The sequence below is a fragment of the Neopsephotus bourkii genome, unplaced genomic scaffold (assembly GCF_033783945.1).
Source record: "Neopsephotus bourkii isolate Nb327-2 ecotype Australia unplaced genomic scaffold, CSIRO-AGI_Nbou_v1 NB_1630, whole genome shotgun sequence".
Lineage (NCBI taxonomy): Eukaryota > Metazoa > Chordata > Aves > Psittaciformes > Psittacidae > Neopsephotus > Neopsephotus bourkii.
In genome coordinates, this window is record NW_026902105.1 from 2,520,312 (window position 1) to 2,543,115 (window position 22,804).

Sequence of the window (22,804 nt, forward strand, 5' to 3'; positions counted from 1 at the left end):
TGAATTAACTTTTAAAGAAGATGCAAAGAGAAGACAAATATGGACAGACACAAGAACCTGTGCTCCTGACCCATGGAGCCTGAGCACTGCTGCCACCCAGTCCTGCTCAGCTGCCCACTCCCAAGGGGATCACAGACCCTACAAGGATGGAGTGGCACCTCTTGCTGCAGCCTGCTCCTTCTCTGCCCTGCTCCCTGGAGTCTTATCCCATGGCCAGAGAGCAAAGCCCTGCAATCTCCTCTCCAGGAGGTGATTAGGTGCAAGGTGTATTTTGTCTGCTTCAGGAAGATTCAGGTAAGAGAGTAATATTTTATTAATACTGAATTTAATGAATTGTTACCCCAAACTGATGAACAAGAAATTGAAAATTTTGCAATGGGTCAAGAAAAAGCTGCCCCAGAACAGTGTTAACTTTGCAAATGAAACTCATCCAAGTAGTATAATGCTGTGAGAGTGCCCTGAAAGACAAGAAGGAGAGAGAGAAGTTATGCAGACAGAAGAAAATCCAAATTAAAGGTGTTCTAGGTATAGTCCCAAAACAAGCTTAATCCTTCATCTCAGTTTGCATTAAGAAAGGGCAGTGAGCATGGGGCAAAAACAGGGTTGCTAATTAGACTAAGAATATGGGGATGAAAATTACTGACCTGAAATGGAATAAAATTTGAAGAGTTTTAATGTGCCTGAATCGAAAGACCAGATGATATATTTAAGAATCACAGAATAATGAAAGAGCTGGCAAATGAAACGGTAAATCTGGCAGCAAGGGTTTCTAAGAAATAGTTCTACTTCTCAGGCTGTCTCTAATAAAAGAACTGTAAGTAATATGCACAAATGTGGGCCCCTTTATCTGGGCTATGTAGCATGTAAAGCCTAAGGCAAAACTTTAAGGGGAGACCAAACACAGAGAAAGAGAATACAAGTCCATACCTTTATTAAACAGATGTGTCCAGCTTAGCCAATATCTATTGCTGAGAAAAGGATTTTATTGGTCAAAAAAAAAAAGATTTACCTAGACTCTGCTAAACCATCCAACAAGGCACAATACGGAATCATAGCATAGTTAGGGTTGGAAAGGACCTTAAGATCATCTAGTTCCAACCCCCCTGCCATGGGCAGGGACACCAATAGGAAATTATTAGTGAAGATGGAGATGATGCAAACTAATACAAGAATCATGAGGTGAGAAGGAACTGGCCAGCAGGCAACACCTTGCTGAGCCTGGAGGGGGCTGGCAAGTGTACACTGCAGAGCTCCTCAGAGACTTACGCTTAGGAGTGCTCTCATTTAATGTGGCACAAACCCCAGTATTTTGCTGGTGGAATGTGATGCCAACATGGAAGAACAACAGTGTCAAAGAGGAAGAGCTGGATGGACAAACTCAGACTAGGAAGGGATGGAGATACCCGGGATGGGAAGCCTACCTGGCTGGAGGAAACAAAGTTCTTAATGCCATTCCCTTCAGTTCCAGTCAGACTGGTGGGGCTAAAATGCATTTTCCAAGAAGGCATGAGGGTATGGAGCAGTGGCCATCACTGACCCGAAATACGTCCAGCTTTTACTACAGGCATTGCCCTGAGGACATAAAGCAGGCAGTGACACATCTCCCCATTCACCCTACTGCTAGGTTGGATGCTGGAGAGGGACTCTTCGTCAGGGACTGTAGCAATAAGGCAACAGGTTATGGGTTTAAACTAAAGTAGGGAAAGTCCGTGTTAGATATAAGGAAGAAGTTCTTTACTGTGAGGGTTGTGAGGCACTGGAACAGGTTGCCTAAAGAAGTGGTGAATGCTCCCCTGGCAGTTGGACAGAACCATGGGCAACATGGGTTAGTGTGAGGTGTCCTTGCCCATGGCAGGGGGGTTGGAACTAGGTGATCTTAAGGTTCTTTTCAACCCAAACCATTCTATGGTTCTATGATTCTATGAATTGGACTCACAACTTTACTTTTCAAGGTAAGTGTCTGGCAAAGACTGCGGATTCCTTGAAACTATAAACCACAATGAAGGGGGAAAGCAGTTCAAATATTTGACTTCTGTTAACTGTCTGCATATTTATCTCTTTTGAATTGTTTTACCGAAAGGTACTTCTGTCCTGGAAAAAGGCAGAAATAATTCCTAAAAGGCAAAAGAAGCATGTTCCACTATGCTGGTAATTAGTCACTGTTTTAAGCTGTTGTCATGCAACATTTCATAACTAGGCAATGCAAAAACAAAAACAATATAAAATAAGCCTGGATTTATCTCCTGGAAATTCTGTGTTGGAAAATGAATTGGATGAAGGAGATTTTCACATTGCCAAGGGGCAAATTTTATTGGATTTTAAGGTCTTTGGTGGATTAGCAGCAATAAACATAGAGAGCATAAGGCAGTTAAGCTGGGGGTACATAGTAAATGGCATATACACAGCAGAGAAGTCAGTGCCACCTTCACACTGACAGGCAGGAACTAGATCAATGTAGTTGATCCAAAGAAGGGGGTAGGACAAAATGAAGCTGAAAAAGCCATTGCTTAGCATTATCATTATCATTGCCTTTGATTTTTAAAACAGCCAGCAAAGCAGATAAGCCATTAGAAATGCATCTTTAAAATGAATATATTGCTAGTAGAGGCAACAGTGGAAGCACCTAGGATGAATAAGAAGTGATTCTCACTATTGGTTGGAATAAATCCATGTTACTATGAAAGGGGGCAAAGTAAACGAAAAAAAGAAAATATATTTTTTTTTTTTTTAATTTTCTCCTTCTAGTGCCGAAGCAAATTCACTATTATCTGATTATTGGAAAAGTGTTATCTCCAAGAGCCAAGAGTGAAACTCAGATTCCTCTAGAGTCACATCATATGGTCACTACACTCCCCACCCCTGTGACTCCAGACATGCTCCATGTCCATATGACTCTTCATTACAGGGCTCCCAATTCTCTCCCACATCTGCAGACAGCTCCAAAATCCTTCCAGTTCTTCCCTGCGGTTTCCAGTCTGCCTCCATGGGGTGCCCAGCTCATCCCAAGGGTCCATAGGCCAGCCATGCTCTGTCTTCCCCCCTGCTATTCCATGTTAACAGTTTTGGACATGTTAGCTGAACCAGAAATGATGCTGGTGGCAATGGTGGACCTCATCACATACTGCAGGACTGGTTCAGCAGTATGTCTTAACAGATTAAACTGCATAAAGAAGACCTGGAGTCTCTCTGTGCATCCTTGGGTGGGATATTGTTAATTTTGGTTTCATTTACTAAGTTACCAGTTTTCACAAAATATAGCAGAACTTGTTCTTGAAATTTCTACCCATCTACCAGTTCGGATTTGGGCAGCAGTTTCAAAAGCTATTTGGGGGATGGAGGGGAAAGCAAGACAAAAGTTGAAGACATGCTCAGGGAGACAGCATGCTCAAAGAAATCCCATTTTGATTGGCAAGCAGGGCAAAAGGAGCACTCCTCCATTCTTGCTAATATGCAATACAGCAGATCCTGGATGCACTTCCCAGGCTGGTGTACTGCCATTGCAGAAGCCACGCTGAGCGAGCCACACTCCTCTCCTGCAGGCTTACTCATGCTAGGAGGCCTGTTGGAGATCACATAATCTGAAGGTTCTGAGAAACAAACCACAGAGTGTCAAAATCATTGAAATTGGCAAGTTGGCAAGAAAAGAAAGTGAATCTTTCAGCCAGCTACAGCTTTTTTAACACCAGGATAAGACAACAAAAGCAGGGACTTTCAGAAGAGCCCTCTACATCCCGGAGTATTTTGCATACTGGGAAAGATACTGGCCTAATTTGCTCCCTTTTGCACGATAACTCCAAAGCATGTTACTAACTGTTGTGGTGGATTGACATAAGGAAGTTAACTCCATCCTGGTCAGACCCAGTACAATCATGCTGCAACTAGGACTGATACCACTGGGGTCACAGCCTGTTACACATCCCTTGGCTGTCCTCTGGCACAAACCATACTCCCAAGAAGTACCTCACACCTCTATCAAGCATGGAGAAACATTTCCCATGTTGTCCGGACCACTCTTCAAGGTGAAGCTTTGAAGTTTCAAGTGGTTTTGCTGCAATCAGGAAGAGCTACAGCACCTTGTCATCTTGCACAAGCTGGTCGTTCAACCTTTTACTCCAAAAGAGGCAAGAGACAATGTAAATGGAAAGGTTGTCAGTCATTTTTACAGCTTTTCATGCAAATAACCTTCCTCAGTTTGGTTGCTACCTGCAACTCCAGCTCAAGTCTCTCTTGTCAGGACGGTTTGTCATGCAAAGTTCTCCTGGGCAATGTGAGTGGAGCTTGTGCTGAGGTGCCAGATGCTGGTTTATTCTCTTAGTCTTGAACTTAAAGCTTAGCAGATCCTTTTAGTCTTTCTGCAAATAATGTACAATCCAATATAATTGGGCCACAGCATAGATAACAGACCTGCAAACCTGCTGAAATGGTCCTCACCATTCTCTGTTCTCTGTTCATCCCCCAGCCCAGCACTTTGAGCCAGTGCTCCCAGACAGGAGCCCAGATAAACCAACACCAGCACACATCCCTGGGTTGAAGGGAATTCCTGCCTGTCATGTGTGTGCTGAGATTACCTCCTACTGTGGAGGAGCAGGAGGTCCAGTGACACTCCAGAAGTTAGGGCTTGTGAGGTAAAACTGTGTTGGAAGTCTGGAAAAATCTAGCGTTTCACTATAACCAAATCTGTCTGTTTCTGCCTCTGTTACCCAGTCAGCTTAAACAAAAAAAAAAAAGAAAAAAGTAAACATATCTTCTGCATTCCCATTCCTACTTATGTGGGTGTAAGTAAGGAGTAACTGCCCGGATGACTGGAGGTTCCCTGGAGTGCCAAATAGCAGCCGGATCCAGGACGGGCTCAAGTTGCATCACATGGAGCCAGGACTGAACAGGACTAAAACCAGTGGAGTTTGGGCAACCTGAAGGTCTCTGGTCTCTCCACATTGTCATGGTACAAATCATATTTACTGTGGAAAAGGGGAGAATGTGCTGAAGCATTAAATAGGGTAGTTATTTTCATTAGTGGTACCACCAGAGATGCCATTACAGAAATGCAGCGTAACTGGGATGCAGCTCCTTCTGCCAGAGCCTTCAACATGCAGAGTTAATTCCTTCTCTTACTGGGCTTTCCTGCCCAGTGGAACTTGTCCAGATGTAATCAATAGCAGGATGAAAGGCTGTGAGACAGGAACACAGCCATTGCAGTGGGCACATTGAGTATCTGAAGGGATTCATGCCAGTACCCAAAGCTGAAAACAGCCCTGAGAGCACCTCAAGAAATGCAAGAAAGATGTAGCTCCATCTAAATACTGTTTACATCTCCAGTGGTTCAGGGTACAGAGTTACAGCTGCAAGTCAGACCTTCATTTCAGTAAATGAATTATATCAGAGGTTAGTAGTAAAGTCTCAGTGACATTTATGAGAGACTTCTTTATATGGACAGTGTTTATGAACAACCCTGAAACATTTGGAAACGATTTGTTTTTTCAGACACATGCTACTTAGCTCACCATAGCTAAAGACAGATTTTGGACAAAGAAGGGTGGAAACATATCCAGAATCAGCCTGTTAAAGGTGTTTCAGCCCAGCTCCACTGTGCTGACATATTTAACCAGTTCAGGAAACTGGGGCTTGTTTTCGGCATCTGTGTGCTTACCACTGCAGACATCACAGACACTCTGGGACAGGCAGGTTTGGCATCCTCCTCACAGCAGCTTCACCCCCTGCTGAAAGTTTACCTACACTGGAAAGCAATGTGTGTCCATATATTTCTGTTTCTAATCCTCCCACTGTGCCTTCTAAACCCCTGCCTGAAAGGAGCATTGCAAATTATTTTGAGTGCTAATCAGAAGTGAACCTGTACGCCTTTTGATGAGAAGCTGAATGAATAAAGCTCGAATACATCCTGAGATGTATTCAAGCAATACATCTCAGGAGGAAAAGGTGTCAGCATCTGTCACAGGAGCAGGAGGGCAGGAAGGATGAGAAATGTCCAGCACACTTGTAGGCTGCACAGTAATGAGAAATGACCTTTCATGGGTTCCCCTGCTGAGGTCTCTGACCAGCCAGTCCCTCCAGCCAGACACCAGTACCCAAACACGAAGAATGGCTTACTGCACCCAAGGAGGTCCCACAGCCCAGACCAACCTCTCTGTAAAAGGGCTTCTGCACAGCCTTTTAGCTGCTTTGTGGAACAGTGAGTCCTCTTTAAATGCAGAATGTTAAGATTTCAGCTAAATTCTAGGAACGTTGTCTATATTAGTAGCAGCTTAATAACAAGCAGGAGCAGGGATGTACTGCCAATATCAGCTGGCTCTGGGGATGGGAATGTGCAACTGGGCTGTGGCTGAACGCTGGGAGGTTGGATGCCCTGGGTGGTGGGCAGCCAGGAGGAGAAGAAGGAGGAGGAAAAGGAGGAAAAAAAGAAAGAGGATGATACATGTTTGCTAAGGAGAGCCCCACTCCAGCACGTACGGTGGCATCAGAGGCAGCACCTGGCTGGGATGTTTTCCAAAAGCTGGCTCAAGACCTGGCTTAATTTTCCTGTTCAGCAGACTGTGTTGGAACAAAACCACATCTCTGGTGTGTTCAGGCACTGACATGATGATTTGAGAGCCTTGTTTCACACATTTGCAGCCTTTCAGGAGACACACGCTGATGCCTACGCCTGTTTACACCTCTGCCTGTGCTGCCAGCAGTGGCTCGGGAGAGCTGTCCCCAGCAGCCTCCCTAATCTGCTGTTTGAGCACTTAATCACTGACTTACAGGAGTGTTTGGGAAGTGAGTGGCAGGAGCCTTTACAAAGCTTTTCCAGTCGCTGTCAGCTGCCCTGAAACATTGTCCAGCCTCATGCCTGTTTATTTTATTTAGTTTTGCTGGTTGGGAACAGCCCCCGCTGGAGCTATGAGGACCAAACCTCTCAATTATCATAAAGTGAGAAGCTGGGGAACTGGATGGCAATGAGGACCGTAGTGCCAGAGGTTCCCCCTAAGCTGTTCGCCCTCTTCTACAAGGAGCTAGGGACACAGCCAGCCCCACAACTTGGGATAATGAAAGCAGTTTAAAAAATCTTGCAGGTGTCAGTGCTATTGCACTGTAAAACCTAATCCAACAGTCCCTGCAGCCAACGTCATCCTTTCCACTGACATTAAAAGTTGTTGGATAAGGGCCTGAGTGACTAACAAGTACAATATTTAAAATAGAGGCGTGGGGCATATTTGCAGGAATATGAAAAAAACTCCATTCAATCTCTCTTTGGTAATTAACTTCAAAAGATGTCTATTGTCACTAAGTGTTTTGAAAACATGCTGAGTCTGAAAGCAGAGAACCAGAACTGCACACTTCCAAGCCAAAAAAGCTTATCTGAACACAGGTGGGGCATGCAGAGAAAGGGGAGCAAGTGCTTCTAAAAATAAATTCGGATAAAAAGATATCAATTGATGTGAATATAGCAGAGGTTGTATGAAGTCACAGAACATGTAATGAGAAATCCCATTAAAAAGCCTAAATCGGGCATCCCTTCAGTCTGGCACCAGGATAACTCAGGGGATATTTTCATGCTCTTCAAGTGTCAGAACTCACCAATAATGGTCTGAAATGAGTTTTAACTGCATGAGTGTGTAACTATATATAAGATATGCTCAATCACTGCCCTTAAAGCCCATCTCCAAAGGCTAAGTATGATGCTGTCAGCCTCTGCTACAGTCACAGAGGGGAGACAGGCACCTGAAGAGAGTGATTTATCTCTTCCTAGTGCATGCACTTAAAGGCATTTTGACCACGTCTGTGTCCCGTGTATGTCACAGAACACACAGAAACCAGTATGAGGTCCCCAGGGTCTCCAGAGTGACCCCCTGTCTCCTTGCAATGAGTGTGACCATCTGTCTGCTGCTGAGGAGCAAACCGAGGGGGCTGGTGGCCATGGGCAGATGAGGGCTGGGCAAGGGAGGAGCCATTGCTGAATTGCTGGGGCCCATCAGGATTCCTGAGACCGGGGGTCTCCCAGGAGACAGAGGACAGGGAGTCCCCCGAACAGCACTTGTGTAGAGCTGCAAGGAGGTTGCTGGGACAGCAGGGGCTGCTGCTAGGGGCCAGGCTTCAGGCTTGGCAGAGGGAGACCCCCTGGTGCAGGATGCCTCAGCACTAAGTGAAGGAGTCACAGGCTTCCAGCCATTAGCTTACCTTCGCACTGGACTTCATGCTTCTCATGGAAGCTGTATTTCTAATCAGTGTGTTTTCATAAAAGATCAGAGATTGTGGCTGTGTTTCCACCAGTCTTTATGGCTGAGCAGGCACCATGTCTTTTGTACTCAAGAGCCCTCCCCACTTTGCTTCTGCACTGACACTACAGTCTGAAAAGCAGCTGGGGACCATTTTTAGGACCCTGACTTACACCATGAGCACTCCTGCAGCACCAGGCTACAAGCAGTATCTTCACTGGGCAGTGGAGACATGAACACTTCGCAAACTGTTAAGACAACTAACCCTGTGTGAATGAAGGGAGCACATCAGGAATGAAAGCTCTAGCTCTCATTTCTGAACTCCCATAGAGTTTTCAAATCCTGATCTTGCTACTCTTGTATTTCCAAGGTGGTAGCTTCCCTGTGCTCCATTCTTCTGAGCAGACAAGGGCAGGAGGGAGATGAATGAAAATTTGCTCCTGTTTTTTTCATGAGCTCAGTGGCAAGATTAAACAAAGAATGTTAATGTGCTCATCACAGATCTGCAAATAGCCAGTTCTAAGGATGTCCACAACCTAGGAGTATTCAAAGATCAGCTGCTCATAAAATACAAAAAAGCATCTATAATGTTTAGTTAATACATATTTTCTACAATTCCTGAGCTTGGTGCTGAGGGTTCATAAGTGAAACCCCCAGGCACCAGTTTTCCCAAGCCCTTGAGCTGCCCCCGCACCAGCAGAGCTGTGGGAGAGCCAGGCAAAGTGTAGCAGGCCCAGGGTAGAAGGGAAGGTATCCTCACATGGTGGGAGAGCTCCTGAGCCAAGCGGTCTCAGTACCTATGTCCTCTCAGACAGAAGAGAACTTGCAAATTTCACAAAGCCCTTCCTCAGCATCACTCTAAGTTTTGCTCTGAAGAGGTCTCCAATGTCCTCAAGTGACCAGCTGGATTCCCCATCCTTAGAGCCCTGCGTGAACCCAACAGAAACTGCTGTACAAGGGCAAGGGTTGGTGGGCTAGTTTCAGAGAGGAACTGCAGAGGAAAGCCCACACATCAGGCAAGAGGTCAAGAACTCAAAGCTTCCAACAACAGAAATTCACAGCAACTGCCAGTGAAAGGGTACCACTGACAGGAGCCTGCTGCAAACAGAAACTGGAGGAAACAAGTGAGCTCCTTCAGAAGTGAAGGCTGGGTGAGTATTATTCCCCATTTCGTAGAAACTTCAACTGTGGGGTTTGGTGAGAAAGATGATATAACCCAGAGCTTTTTTAGTTGGCGTGAAGGGACAAACCTCATGTACAAGGTCTTCAGTGGCTTCCTTCCTGCTGAAGAGATAGTTAAACTCCACCTGCCTAACTTCACAGGCTGGACATGGAAGATCTGATTTACCTGTGTTTTTACCACTCCAGCACAAACCAGGGTTAAAACTGCAGCCAGGTTTGTGCGAGCACATCCCAGGGTGCATGTGAGGCTCCATGCTGAGCCCAGGTGAGGAGGCAGAAAGGCCTTTTGCAGTGACGCAATTCAGATGCTCTACGTGTGAAGAACGTCACATCTGGCCTCCTCTGATGTACGGGAGGTGGGGAGGTGGGGAGCGCCGGTATCAGCCCTGCTTCAGAAGACTTCCCAGCACGAACATGCTTTGTCTGAGCTGCCTGCGGGAGGGGGCTGAGGGCTGCTGTGTGGGAGCACAGGCTGAAAGCAAAAGGAGCCTTTCACTTGCTGGCTGTAACCAGCAGCTAAGCTGGAGTGAGGGCTGCGTGGAAGGGGAGGAGGAGGAGGAATGCTAAGTCCCGGCAAAGCAAATATCACCATATGTGCGCTCCACGTAAAAACAGAAATGTAAACAGAGCCCTTTCCAAAATAAACACCTGCAAAATAAACACAGAAGGGCAAGATATTAAACAAAAATAAGCACCAAGGTATAGAGGAATGCCTCAGCAGCCAGCCCCTGGCCCGAGGCCACCAGAACCACTCAGCTTCCCTCTTCCTGCATCTTGTCCTGTAAATAAAGCTGCTGTGGAGAACACGCATTGAGTGAAGGGGATTGATGTCCCTGTGCGGCCGCGAGGGCACCAACCCTGCAAGGAGGCCCCTTGCTGGGGAACAGAGCTGCTGCTGGAGCCAGGGCTGCCGCCAGCAGAGCCACAGCACCCGGAGTGCACCAAGCAGACAGCAGCAGGCACAGAAATGAGGAACAGGGGTCCCGCAAGGGAACGGACAAATGGGCCAGGCTCAAACAGTGCATCACTGCGCCTGTGACAAGTGGGGCAGGCTCAAACAGTGCATCACTGCTCCTGTGACAAGTGGGGTAGGCTCAAACAGTGCATCACTGCTCCTGTGACAAGTGGGGTAGGCTCAGACAGTGCATCACTGCTCCTGTGACAAGTGGGGCAGGCTCAAACAGTGCATCACTGCTCCTGTGACAAGTGGGGCAGGCTCAAACAGTGCATCACTGCTCCTGTGACAAGTGGGGTAGGCTCAAACAGTGCATCACTGCTCCTGTGACAAGTGGGGTAGGCTCAAACAGTGCATCACTGCTCCTGTGACAAGTGGGGTAGGCTCAAACAGTGCATCAGTGCTCCTGTGACAAGTGGGGCAGGCTCAAACAGTGCATCACTGCTCCTGTGACAGTAAAACCAGAAGCTCTCTGCCCCCGGTGTCTCTTTGCCCCCACTGCCCTGCCAGGGCTGCTGTGTGCCTTGGGATGCTTTTGCATGGCCACCACCATGAGCAGATAGGAAAGTGCTCGACCTCTCTGGGATGATCTGGGACTGAATGCAGGCCACTGCAGGGGCATGCTAAGACCGGGCAGCAGCCCAGCTCCCACCATCTCTCTGTGCTCTTCAGGGGCTGACAAACAGGGCTTTATTAGTTTTTGTCCTCCAGCACAATGATGGCCCTATTCTGCAGGCTTTGACACAGCGAGAATCCAAACCAGATCCCTGCTTTTCTCTCAAGGGTTTTTCCAGCATACGTCTCATGCTGCACTGGAGATGGACAGAGTCTGACCTCCCCAAGGACAGAGAGCAATGTGCAGCCTGCTCCCTCTGCCCCTTATGATGCTGCATCCCAATCTCAATCCCGAGATGCAGCTCAGCCTCTGCATCCTCCATCCCTCCATGCTCCTTCAAAGACAGCATGTGGTGAGAAATTCTCCCCCTGGTCCGACTGTGCTAGGTTTGTGTGGTAAGGTTTTGGCAGATGGGAGCCTACCAGGGTGGCTTCTGGGAGAAACTGCTAGAAGCTTCCCTCATGTCTGATAGAGACAATAACAGCCAGCTCCAAGATGGACCCACTGATGGTACACCAGCGATGGTGGTAGCATCTCTAGAATAACATACTGCGGGGGGGGGGGGGGAGAAACACAACAGCAATTGTAGCTGGAGAGAGGAGTGAGAACGTGAGAGCAGCATCCCTGCAGACACCAATCAGTGCAGAAGGAGAAGAGGAGGAGCTCCAGGCACCAACACAGATCTCCACCTGCAGCCCATGGAGGACCCCACACCAGAGCAGGGGGATGCCTGAAGGAGGCTGTGTTCCTGTGGGAAGCCCATGCTGGAGCAGGCTCCTGGCAGGACCTGTGACCCCATGGAGAGAGGAGCCTGTGCTGGACCAAGTTTGCTGCAGGACTTGTGACCCTATAGGGGATGCACAGTGGAACAGTCTGTTCCTGAAGGACTGCACCCCATGGTAGGGACCCACACTAAAGCAGGGGAAGAGTGCGAGGAGTCCTCCCCTGAGGAGAAAGGAACAGCAGAAACAACGTGTGATGAACTGACCATGTTAAGCCAGGGAAGAAGGGAAGGGTAGGGGGAAGGTGGGGGTTTTCATTTTGTTTTGTTTTTAAAATTTGGCTTTATTTCTCATTTGTCCCACTCTGATTTGAGAGATAATAAAGTGATGTCTTTCCCCAGGTCAAGTCTGTTTTGCCAGTAACAGTAATTGGTGAATGATCTCTCCCTGTCCTTATCTCGACCCATCAGCCTTTTGTTATATGTTTTTTTCCCTGTCCAGTTGAGGAGGGGAGTGATAGAGTGGCTTGGTGGGCATCTGTCAGCCAGCCAGGTCCAACCCACCACACTGATCTACAAGCCAGTATCCAAAACACGTCTAAAGGAGGCCCTGGGACCATGAACACATCTGCTACAATGGTGGGACTTGTGTCTCCATTCTTCAACTCAAACATCAGCTGGTGAATGGATGCTCCAGACCCATTTATCTGCCAGTCTAGGGATCCTCACAGCCCCACGAAGATGGAGTGCCATGTAATTGAGTCTGCAAGTTTAATTTACTGAGCTGCCATTAGCACTAATTGTTTTTCCACCATTTTCCTCCATAGTGTTATCACCTCTAGGGATGTAATTTGGCAGTGAAGCTGAGCCCTGGCTGAGCACTGGCTATGCAATGTACACATCCTTCTGTTTACCATTTCTTAGCAGTCACCTATTATTTTTCATTTCCCAAATCTGCTGAGGTCCTTGGAACAGAACAGTCCCGTCCTGCGCATGTATGAACATCACCTCGCACAGAAAGGCCTGGTTGCCAGAGGGGGTTTGTTTGCCTTGAGCTATGTCCCATAAATGTTAGACAATCCAGCTCTTGCTTCTCGTGGACCAGGGCTCTCTAACAACGGGAGAGGAGCTTTGTCGTGAAATGTTCTGGACCTTAAGATGAGGAGTGGATGTGTTTTCTGTTTTCCACAAAATCAGCTGAGAACTAAGCACCATAACCATTCTGACCTGGGTAAACCTCACACTGCAGCAGATGGCTGGTAAAAAGTTTGGTTTGGGTTACGGTTTATATTGTAAATTATGTACGTTGGGCAGAGTATATGTGAATAGTTGTGAGATTAGCCACAGATACCGGGGCTAGGGACTATATCTGTAGTGGCCTTTAGAAAGCTGATATCCCATATCTGCTGTATGTCTAGTGGACTGACCTCTTTAAAAAGAAGCTTTACAGATGATGCTATTAAAAAAAAGAAGAATTTACTTTGCCATCACAGAAATACATATTAAATCTGTCTTTCCTAACCCCTAAAGTATTCCTGGTTTATGCTTAGGCGCTCACACTATAAATCACTAGTGTTTCTTGCACTAGTATAAATCACTAGGGGAAGAAGTTTCCTTTTCATGGCAGCCTCTTCAATTCCATACTCATTTGGCACATGAACCACAAGGGCTTGCCAACCTGCTTCTTCTTTTCATATCTCCTGGCCATTTAACAACAGTAACTCATGTTAATGAGGTTGTACATTTGCTCATTCCCTTAAAAAGTAACACAGAGCTCTTTCAGATAGCGCCCTCATCGCTGTGCAGATGCTTCAAAGTCCAGATGCAGAATGAATGAGCTCACACCGACGGCTTTGTCACCTCCATGAATGTGCTTGTCTTTGATGGTTTGTCTTCTTCTGCGCACTAGGAAAGAAGAAAACTTCTGCTCTTAACAAAAAACAAATGCATACAAAACAGGAAACACAAGAATAACAGCAGCAGAAGAGGTCTAGGTTGGCTCACCATGGAAATACAGGAGTGTCACCCTCTTGCTAACATGTATCAGAGCAGACCATTTACTAAAATTACTTTGCATAGAGATATTTTAATATTAAGTTTGCAAATACTGAATACAGCCTGTTAGGAGAGGTTATCCCCCACTACAAAAAGGCACACACTGCACCTCACCATGGCTGAGCTCGAAGACGGTCTTTAAAGAGAATTCTTTAGCAGCTAGTCTGTATTATGAAAAGTATCGCATTAATATTCAATCAAATCTAATACTTCAAATCCCCTCATTTGTTTAACTCTTTGTTGTATGGATTACTGAATCTGAGCAATTGCCAAAACCAGTTCCATTTTAAGCTGATTTATATACAGGAAATGTCCCCGTATAATCCAATGCAGGTGAAGTTGATACAGCTTTATTTGCTATTGTCATGTTCTCAAAGCTCAGGATTAATTTGCTAAATCAAACATTGCAATCAAATTCCCTTTGATGGCGCATCTCCTTTCAGTTTGCAGAAACTAAAGCTTAGTATATCTCGAAATAAATGCCAAACTGTGATTGCTGCTCCAGCCAGATGGAGTTATTGGCATTTACATGGTTGAATAAACTTAGTGTAACTAAAATGAACATTTTTCCCAATCTATATTGCATACTGCAGGTGCACTGCTCTATTTATTATGTAAAATTATTCCATTTAATTAAGGCCAGGAGAGTGCAATACAAAAGTAGCAACAGCTTTCCTGCAACTAAGCAAGCAGGATTTTCCCTTTCTAGGGTAAAAACCACATACCACGGGCCTGCCCTAGCAAGGAACTCAGTCACTGTCCCTCTGAAGCTGCTTTCACCAGTTATCCTGTGTAGCTCGTGGACCCCCCTCGGGTACCCCCAGCCTCTCCATCCTGAGGCAGCAGAGATTTGGAAACACCTCCTTATTTCATGGATTGTCCTCCTTGCTTTTAAAGTGCAGACAAAATACCCTCTAAGGAAGAGCTTTTGTCTTGGGCTGCTACCAAAGAGCTTTACTGTGCAGAGGGCAGATGAGCCACCTGCCAGTGTGTGTGCAAAGGCATCACCAAGCACCGTAGGCTTGCCTGTCAACATAGGTAAACAAGATTGCAAAAATGATATGAAGTAGATGAAAGGCACTGCTGGTACTGTACTCTAGTAAATGATCTCAAATTCACTCACTGAAAGGCACTCACCTGGGCAACCTGCTCCAGGATGCCAGAGAGTGCCAGAGTCACACAGGATTCAGTCAGAGCCAGGCACTGATGTACAAACAGGGACATGCTCTCTTTCTCCAGTCAACTGAGTTTCAAAACACACCTCAGGCTCTTGTCACAAGCTGAGTTCCTTCAGTAAAGAAGAATTTGGTTTGGGGGCCGGCTTTCCTATTATCATCCCTTACAGAAATATTTCTTCTGAAGCATCTGGAAATTGTCACTGTAGGAGACAGGTTCTGAGTTAGAAATACTGAGAGTCTGACCCCACAGAGCAATGCCTATCTACCAGCAGTGCTTGTGGCTGCTTTAAATACAAATGAACTGTGTTGCCTATAAATAATGGACAGAGTAAAAAGACATTGGAAGGAACCTAAGTTCAGCATCTTCTGTGTTTGTGGGTTTCTGCTGCAGAGAGTTTTTGGTTTTCATTTCCTTGGGGTTTTGAACAGTAGTATCATATAATACGTCATCTGTTTACTGGAATGGAAAGTGAGTGTAAATACTGAGAAATCTGATAAACAATACTGTAAGTTCAGAGCTCAGCAAGTAGGCATCTGAATGTACATCCCAGCAGCTTCCCACTGCTCTTCAGGAATTGTTGACATTCGCTTACGGAAATTACGACATTTTAATCTGGCCATGCATCTTAATCAAGGGAGGAGAGGGGAGAAACAGCTTTTGTGTCTGAATTTGACTTGCATATTCTGTGAGGGCACTGAGATATAACATGGCCGAGCAGCTGCAGAGGAGACTGAAACTGTTCAAATTCTTTTGGTGCCTCTTGGCCTGATGTGTTTGGGTTCTTTGAGTATGTATGTGACTGTAATGTGATAGAAACATCAGTGTGAGCTTCTGGATAAACCTTCACTTGGGCTTCTTTCTTACTCACTGCAGTTCAAACTTAAAGGGGCAATAGGGACACCAATTGGGGTTTGGCTCTGCCAGTTGCCTTGCAGCCCAGCAAGAGGTCTGTAACACTGTGACAGCACTGATGTGAACCTGAGCATCCACACTGGGCACGCAACCAGCAAAACCGCAGTGCCACGGTGAGCCTGCTGATACCTCCTGAGCAGAGGAGCTTGGTGTCTATTTTTATTCAGTTCATGCACTGAGCTTAGAGGGAGCTCTGGCTTTTGAGAAGCAGTTTCATGTGTCTCGTATTTTGACACAGTTCTTCCTCATCCTCAAAGTCAAACACACTTTTTTCTTTGTGCTCTGTTCCCTAAAGGAGCATCCTATTGCACTGATTCATATCCCCTGGATCCCCTCAGTTTTTCTGTCACACTCTCCCCTCTCCACTACTTACACAGCCCACATTGGACATGCAGAACCATCTCTGCTCTCCAGCTCCCTGGTTCCCTGCTCTGCGAGTGCTGCTGACCACAGTGTCCTGCTTCGTTCCAAATTACAGGGTTTGACTTGCAAAGCAGCTAAGTCCCTTGCTTGCTCTTTGGAAGTTCTTCAGTGACAAAGATTTGCTGGGCTGTCCAGTGCTCCTCCAGGCTTGGCACTGGGGAGTGCAGTGCAGGAGCCATGCTCCTTAATTTACCTTCACATTGACGACTTGCAGCCCTGCATTGCTGATCTCTAGGACAAGCGCTACAGCAAGGAAGCCTTGTTTTACTGATGACCTAAGTCTGCCTTTCCTTGTAAATGAGGAAATTATTAGTAAGGCTTACTTTTCATATAAGTATCTGGGCACATAGGGAGGTTTGTGGCTGTCATCAGCAGCAGGAGGCTGCAGTTGGAACATCTCAAGCTGCAACACATGACGAGACCAGGAGATGCCTCATCTCCATCACAAGTCCTACACATGGGGCTAGGGAGACTACACAGAACCCGGGGCAGTGGCACTTAAACTGGTACTGAAATACCAACCATAGCATCCCAGAGCAAAAAGTCATCCTTCAACATTCTCAGGAAGCAACAGTTTGAACAGTCAGGGGTCTGCACTTGAGTGCCCATCACTGTTTACAGGGAACCATCTGTCCTCTGGCAGAAAAGCATGCAATGCTTCCCTGGTTCCTCCCCACCAGGTAAAGGCTTAGCAGCATGCCTATGTGAAAATGCTACTTGTTACAAGCACAAAAGTTTCGTATGGAAATGTGACTTTAAAATGAGGCTGTTTAATTACACTTCCAAAATGAAGAAAATATCCATCTTTGGGGTGTGTGTTTGTGTGTGTGTGGATTTATTGGTAGGTAACAGAACAGCAAAGAACAGTGTATGTGTTACATGGCAAAAAGGAGAAGCACTCCATGAACTAGGAGCTGTGCTACATAAAAGGTCCCTTCTTCTAGCCAAAGAACTTGAATTAGAGGGCAGAAAGCAGGTCTTCCTTTTCTCCAATTAATTTGTCTGTGCTTTTGCTTCTACCCTGCTTAGCTGACAGGCAGGGACAGGAAGATGGACATACTCCAGAGCATCCCACTAGAGCCTGCAGAGAGCATTACCTCCACCTTGAAGCCCTTGCACTGTAACATTGTGGTGTTTCTGTTATGGGAGCTGCAAGCTTCTGTTTTGGGTAAACAGGCTTAAAACCATGAGCACCAAACGTGCCAGCAACAGGCTCAGGACTCACTGGGGAGGACAATAAATCTATTTTCACAGGATGACCCATGCATCCTTAGGGCAGAGAGCAACATGCAGGGTCAGAAAACATTACACATAGGGCTCAGAAAAGCTAAAATTCAAGCAGACAAGACATCATCATTCTGATGCTATTCTATTGAGCTGACATTAATGACAGAGCTGTTCTTGAACAATGACAAATGCACTGTAGAAATTAGCTTAAATACTGAAAGCAAAATAATAGCTGAAAAGTATCCTTCTTTTTGGCTTTTGGTAGAAGAAAGCATGAACCTCACTGCTTATGCAAATCTGAAGTCAGTTGCAGGCTAAAAGAATTAATCAGAATGGAAAGTAGTGTAATTCTGTCCTAATTCTAGGACAAAGCATCAAACACATGTTTAGATGTCATGCTCCAGACATGCTCCATGATTGCCTCCACTTAGCAATCCCCCCACAATAAGATGTATGATGGGGTGTCACTCGCCTGCTTGCTGAGATGTGGTGTCCCATGGGCCAGCAGCCCCAGGCAGGTACTGCCTGCAGCACTAGGCAGCTCTTCAGCCACACAGGGGCCATTGGGCAGCCCTTTCTGCTGAAGCATCTGTCTTCCTTGGATGTGTGAATAACTATAAAGGAAAGAAAATTAAAGGCTGAAGCTTGCTCTACGGGGTGCAGTGAACGACTTTAGCCTCTCCTCTGGCCCATCTCTGCAGTGCTGGTAGTGGCAGCTCCTGCCCTGAGAGCAACTGCAGTTTATCGCCAGTTCTCCAGCCATGGCTGAGTGCAGGAAAAAGGATACAAACTGCAGCTTGGACTCAAGTGGGGAACTGAGCCTGTTTTATGCTTGCAAACCCCAAAGGAACAGCAATGCTGGGCGACAGACTAAGTTAGGTCAATCTTTCCCAGGATTTGCAGATTCTCAGGGTGCTGCTGGTGCCCTGCATGTGGCATGTGGAAGGAGCTGGGAGGGGAGAAGCAGGCCCAGGGCGTCAGCTCCACTGGGTTGTCCAGAGCTGCGATATCTCCCACCCTCCAACCTGTTTGCGGAGCCCTCAGGAAGAGACTGAACTGTTGGCTGGGGCTTGGGCAGACTGAGAGTCTGTCACTGAGCCAGCGAGGATGGTGCAGAGCCCATTAATACCTCTCTCTGCTCATCTGAAAGTAAATTACCCTGTGAAAGAGAGAGCGCCCAGAGTCGCTTTCACACTCTCCTGGCTGATTTGCTATGCTTTAGGAGTGAAATGCTCTCTGGTCTTGAAACTGAAACCAGGCTTCTGATAACTATGAAAGATCTGTGAAGCATTTGTTGAAGACCAGGTTAGCCTACTGAGCAGTGCCGGGTGTGAATGCATTTGAAGAACAGAAAGGATCAGATCACTCCTCATCTCAAAAGTTATTTTTCAATGCCTACTTCAACACAGTAAAGGGCTAAGGAACATGTGTTCTCTTACTGTCAGAAAGCACTGATTTGCCAGTATATGTGAGGTAAAATTACTGCTGTTTACTCTGGAATAGTAAATAGTAAAATAGTAAACAGTAAATCTCTAATGGTCATAGAAGTATTTTCTCTGCTTCCTAGCTACCAATTGACATTGTTAAATTCATCACATTTAGATCATTTGTGGATTCTCAGAATTACATGATATTTTTTGCTCAGCTGAATTAGAGCCTTGTGTTCCATAAAAGAGATCTGACCCATATTGATTACAAAAAAGGAGGAAAGGTTTAATGGAAGAGATGAATGGGCTTTTTGTTACTTTGCTTGACTCCAGCAAACAGAGGAATTAGATTATCCCATTCCTACAGCACTTACCGCTCAGCAGGTGGGTCTGGGTCCTCAGAGGTTATTTGGCAGTTTAGCAGAGATACAAACACTGTAGCTCAAACCTCTATGTGAATGTGAGTTGTCATTGTTGTGCTGAAATATCACTTCTCCTTCACAGTAAAGGGAGCTGTGGGGTTCACCCTTCACTGTGCATTCACTGGAGGTCATCCAAGCTGTCCTTTGGTGCTTAGGCGGTTTCAGGACTCTTCTCGGAGGTCGTTTGGAGATGGTGGAGGAAATTCGTGGCTCCATGTTCTGCCTGCTGGTGTTGGCTAACGGGTTTGTACATGCAAGAGTGAGGACCATTTCCCTCTCTTCCCAAAACCCCAGAGGGTGAGATAGGGCTCTCGTCCATATCTGAAAATGGCTATGGCTTTGTGAAGCACAATGGCACTGAAAATGGCAATGGCTTTACAAAACACAGTGGCAGTACACCTTGTTCCCAGGGCCCAAGTGAGATCACACACATAATGATGGGATTTTTCATGACCTTCCTGGTGAGGGATGAAATCACCCCTTAAGTGCAAGACATCATAGTGGTGAAGCACCTCACACTTGACCCAGCTCATCCACCTGGCCACCCATACATGGAGAATCAGTCTGGAGGGATAAGTGGAGCAGAAGGAGCCCAGGGTACCTGGTCCAGTTTCAAGGCTAAGGCTCCATATTTTCGTCAGTTTATTCATTCTTTGGATGAAATAAATCCAGAGTCTTGGGAGCAGGTTGTGACACCTCTGGGTGACAGCGGAAGAGCTTTCCACCCTTAGATTGGGTCCTATATCTGAAGCTGCTGGGGATCATTGTGTATCTGGGGTAGCTCCCAGCAAAGACCAGAGAGTAACTGTCACTGGTCCCAGGGAACATCAACCCTTGTTCCCTGACACCCACACAGCTGCCCAGGCTCTTTGCAGCACAGGTTTCCATGGGGGACTTCCATGTTTTAGGTAGAGGAAAAAGAGATAGAAGGATGTACTGGGGCTGATGGAGGAATGGGCTAGGCAAAGGGGACTCAAGCAGCTCTCTGCTGCTCTGTGAAGAGCACTGGAGAAATTCTCCTAGGGTCTACCTCCACAGCCCATGGACCACATGCCAGGGCTTTAAACCATCTCTCTGGATCTGCAGCCCTTAGCACCAGTGCAGGTGTAGGAAGGATTGGACTGTCAGTCTAGGACAGGGTAACAGAAAAGGCTGGGCAGAGAGAGAGCAGCCACAAGGCTCAAGGCAAGGCTTAGGTTAATGAAGACGTTGCTATTTAAATCATCAGGAAAGACAATCCCTGGCAGAGGATTTATTTGAACCAGGTCAAGCTAAGACTGGGGTGAGGCACACCAGGTACTCTGCCTTTTCTTCCACCAGCTGACAGGCACCTTCAGCATGCAGAGGGTGACCCATCCTTGGCCCCCACCACAAGCATGCTGTCCACTCCCACCCACCTACCACCACATTTGCCTTCTTGCTTGAAGCCACACCTTGCACTGAACAGCTCCTGAACCACACAGTTAAAATGGAAGTGTCATCCTCTGGCTTGGCACAGCCCCATGTATGAAGAAGAAAATGCCTTTTATAAGAATTGCAGGGCTACAGGGGTCAGATCAATATCCAGGCTATGCAGAGAGATCTGAACCCATCATTAGGCTTTCCGTGCCAAGTGACAAACTGCTAATAATGAGAAGGAAAATTTATTTCCTGTTTGAATGAAGCAGCCAGTCAGTGGCAAGAGCATTTAAAAATCTCTTAAGTCTTTGCTGCAACTCACTGGCAGATAAGTAAGCCTCTCTCCCCATGGGAGGATCACCTTGGATGGAGGTTTAAGGGGAGGGCTGCTGAGATGCTGGGGGAAGGACCGCTTTCCCCTGCCTACCTCTCAGCTGCAGCTTAACCAGAGGCTGATGCTCAGCAGGTGTCCTTCCTCCTGCTGCAAAGAGCTGAGCTGACACCACCTCCCGCCAGCAAACAGAACCCCAGGGCAGCCTGGGCTGGGTGGTAGAGCTCTTTTTTCTTGCCCAGACATACCTTATAAAACCAAATTACTGTAAAATCTATAAAATACTTCATAGATTGTAAAAGTTCACTCACTGAGCCCAGGTTGGGCTGTTAAACCCTTCCCAGGGCTGAAAACACCACTTGCCAAGGAGCCAGGAGACCAGCAGAGTCACTGCAGGGAGAGCAGATGCGAACCACGTCCTGACCTTTGCAGGGGGAGGTCCCCAAAACCACCCTCATCAGGGGTGAGACATGGCTGCGATCCTCCAGGCCCATGGCACACGGAAAGTAATTAGCTTGCTGCTAATTATTACCATTTAAACAGGCAGATGAGCAGGTTTAACAGAAGAGACAGGAGAATGGAGGAAGGGACTTCTGCTGCCCCCATGTCCTCATGGTGCATAGCAGTGTGGGTACAGATCATAGCAGTGTGGGTACAGACAACCTGGGGTGTTGTCTGGCTGCTCAGGATGGGATCAATCCCCTTTTTTCCATAAATCAGAGATGGAAAATCTGTATTATCTCATATTGCTGGTCTGTCACATCCCCTGTCACAGAGAATTCCAGAAGATGACTGTGAAGTCTCAGAACAGAGTCAGGTGACAAGGCACACAGGGCTGAGGTTTGAAGAAATAGAATTCCCTTAGAGATACCTCCCTGCAGCATTAGAGGCACCAACACCATTACAAGGAGAGCTCAAGGAAAGCTTAATCATGCATATTTATTTACTTTTTAAGCTGTGTTCCTAGGCTGCTGGGGAATCCTTACTCCTCTTGATAGATAGCCCAGGCTTTCTGTGGGGAGAGCATTGAAATATATCCAATTTCTCATTTATTTCTAATTTCCCTGGCAGAGCCCATGTGTGATTTAACATTGCCAGGTAACACACAGCACCTATGCTAAGAGCTCAAGAGCTGACTTAATCAATTTGCAAACAAAAAGAGCTATCCTGAATGTCAGTCCAAATGCTGAGGAATGCCTAGAGGTAAGTGCAAGGTTGAAGAGAAGCTTAAATGTAGGAGAGGAAGAAAACCACAGAAAAGTGAACTGAAATCAGAGGGGAGGAAGAGACAAGGAGCTCAGCAATGCCTTTGCTGTGATGGTGTCTAGCAAAGCCACCAATTCACTGATTTCCCTGGAGCCTTTCTGTCCTGGCTATGGGGAGCCCTTCCTCACCATCATCCCACCAAGCTGGGGCATGAGCCATGCCCTTCTCCTTGCTCCAGCAGTGGTTTAATTTTGCACTGAGGAGTCAGATAAGGACTATGAGCTTCTGGCTGAGCATTTCTCCACCAAGCCAGGCTGAGCAGCTGGTTCAAAGGAGCAGGAAACCGTGTGGGTGGACACCTGAAGTGTGGCTGTCATTCCGTGACATGGCTAAAAAGAGTCCTCACTTCTGATTCCACCGACAGCTTTTGGTTCTCCTGGGCCTCCCACCCATGTCTGATGGAAACAACAGCAACTGCTCAGTATGCCACAGAGCACACCAGGCAGTGCTGCCTACATCCCCTTAGCCAAGACCAGGGAC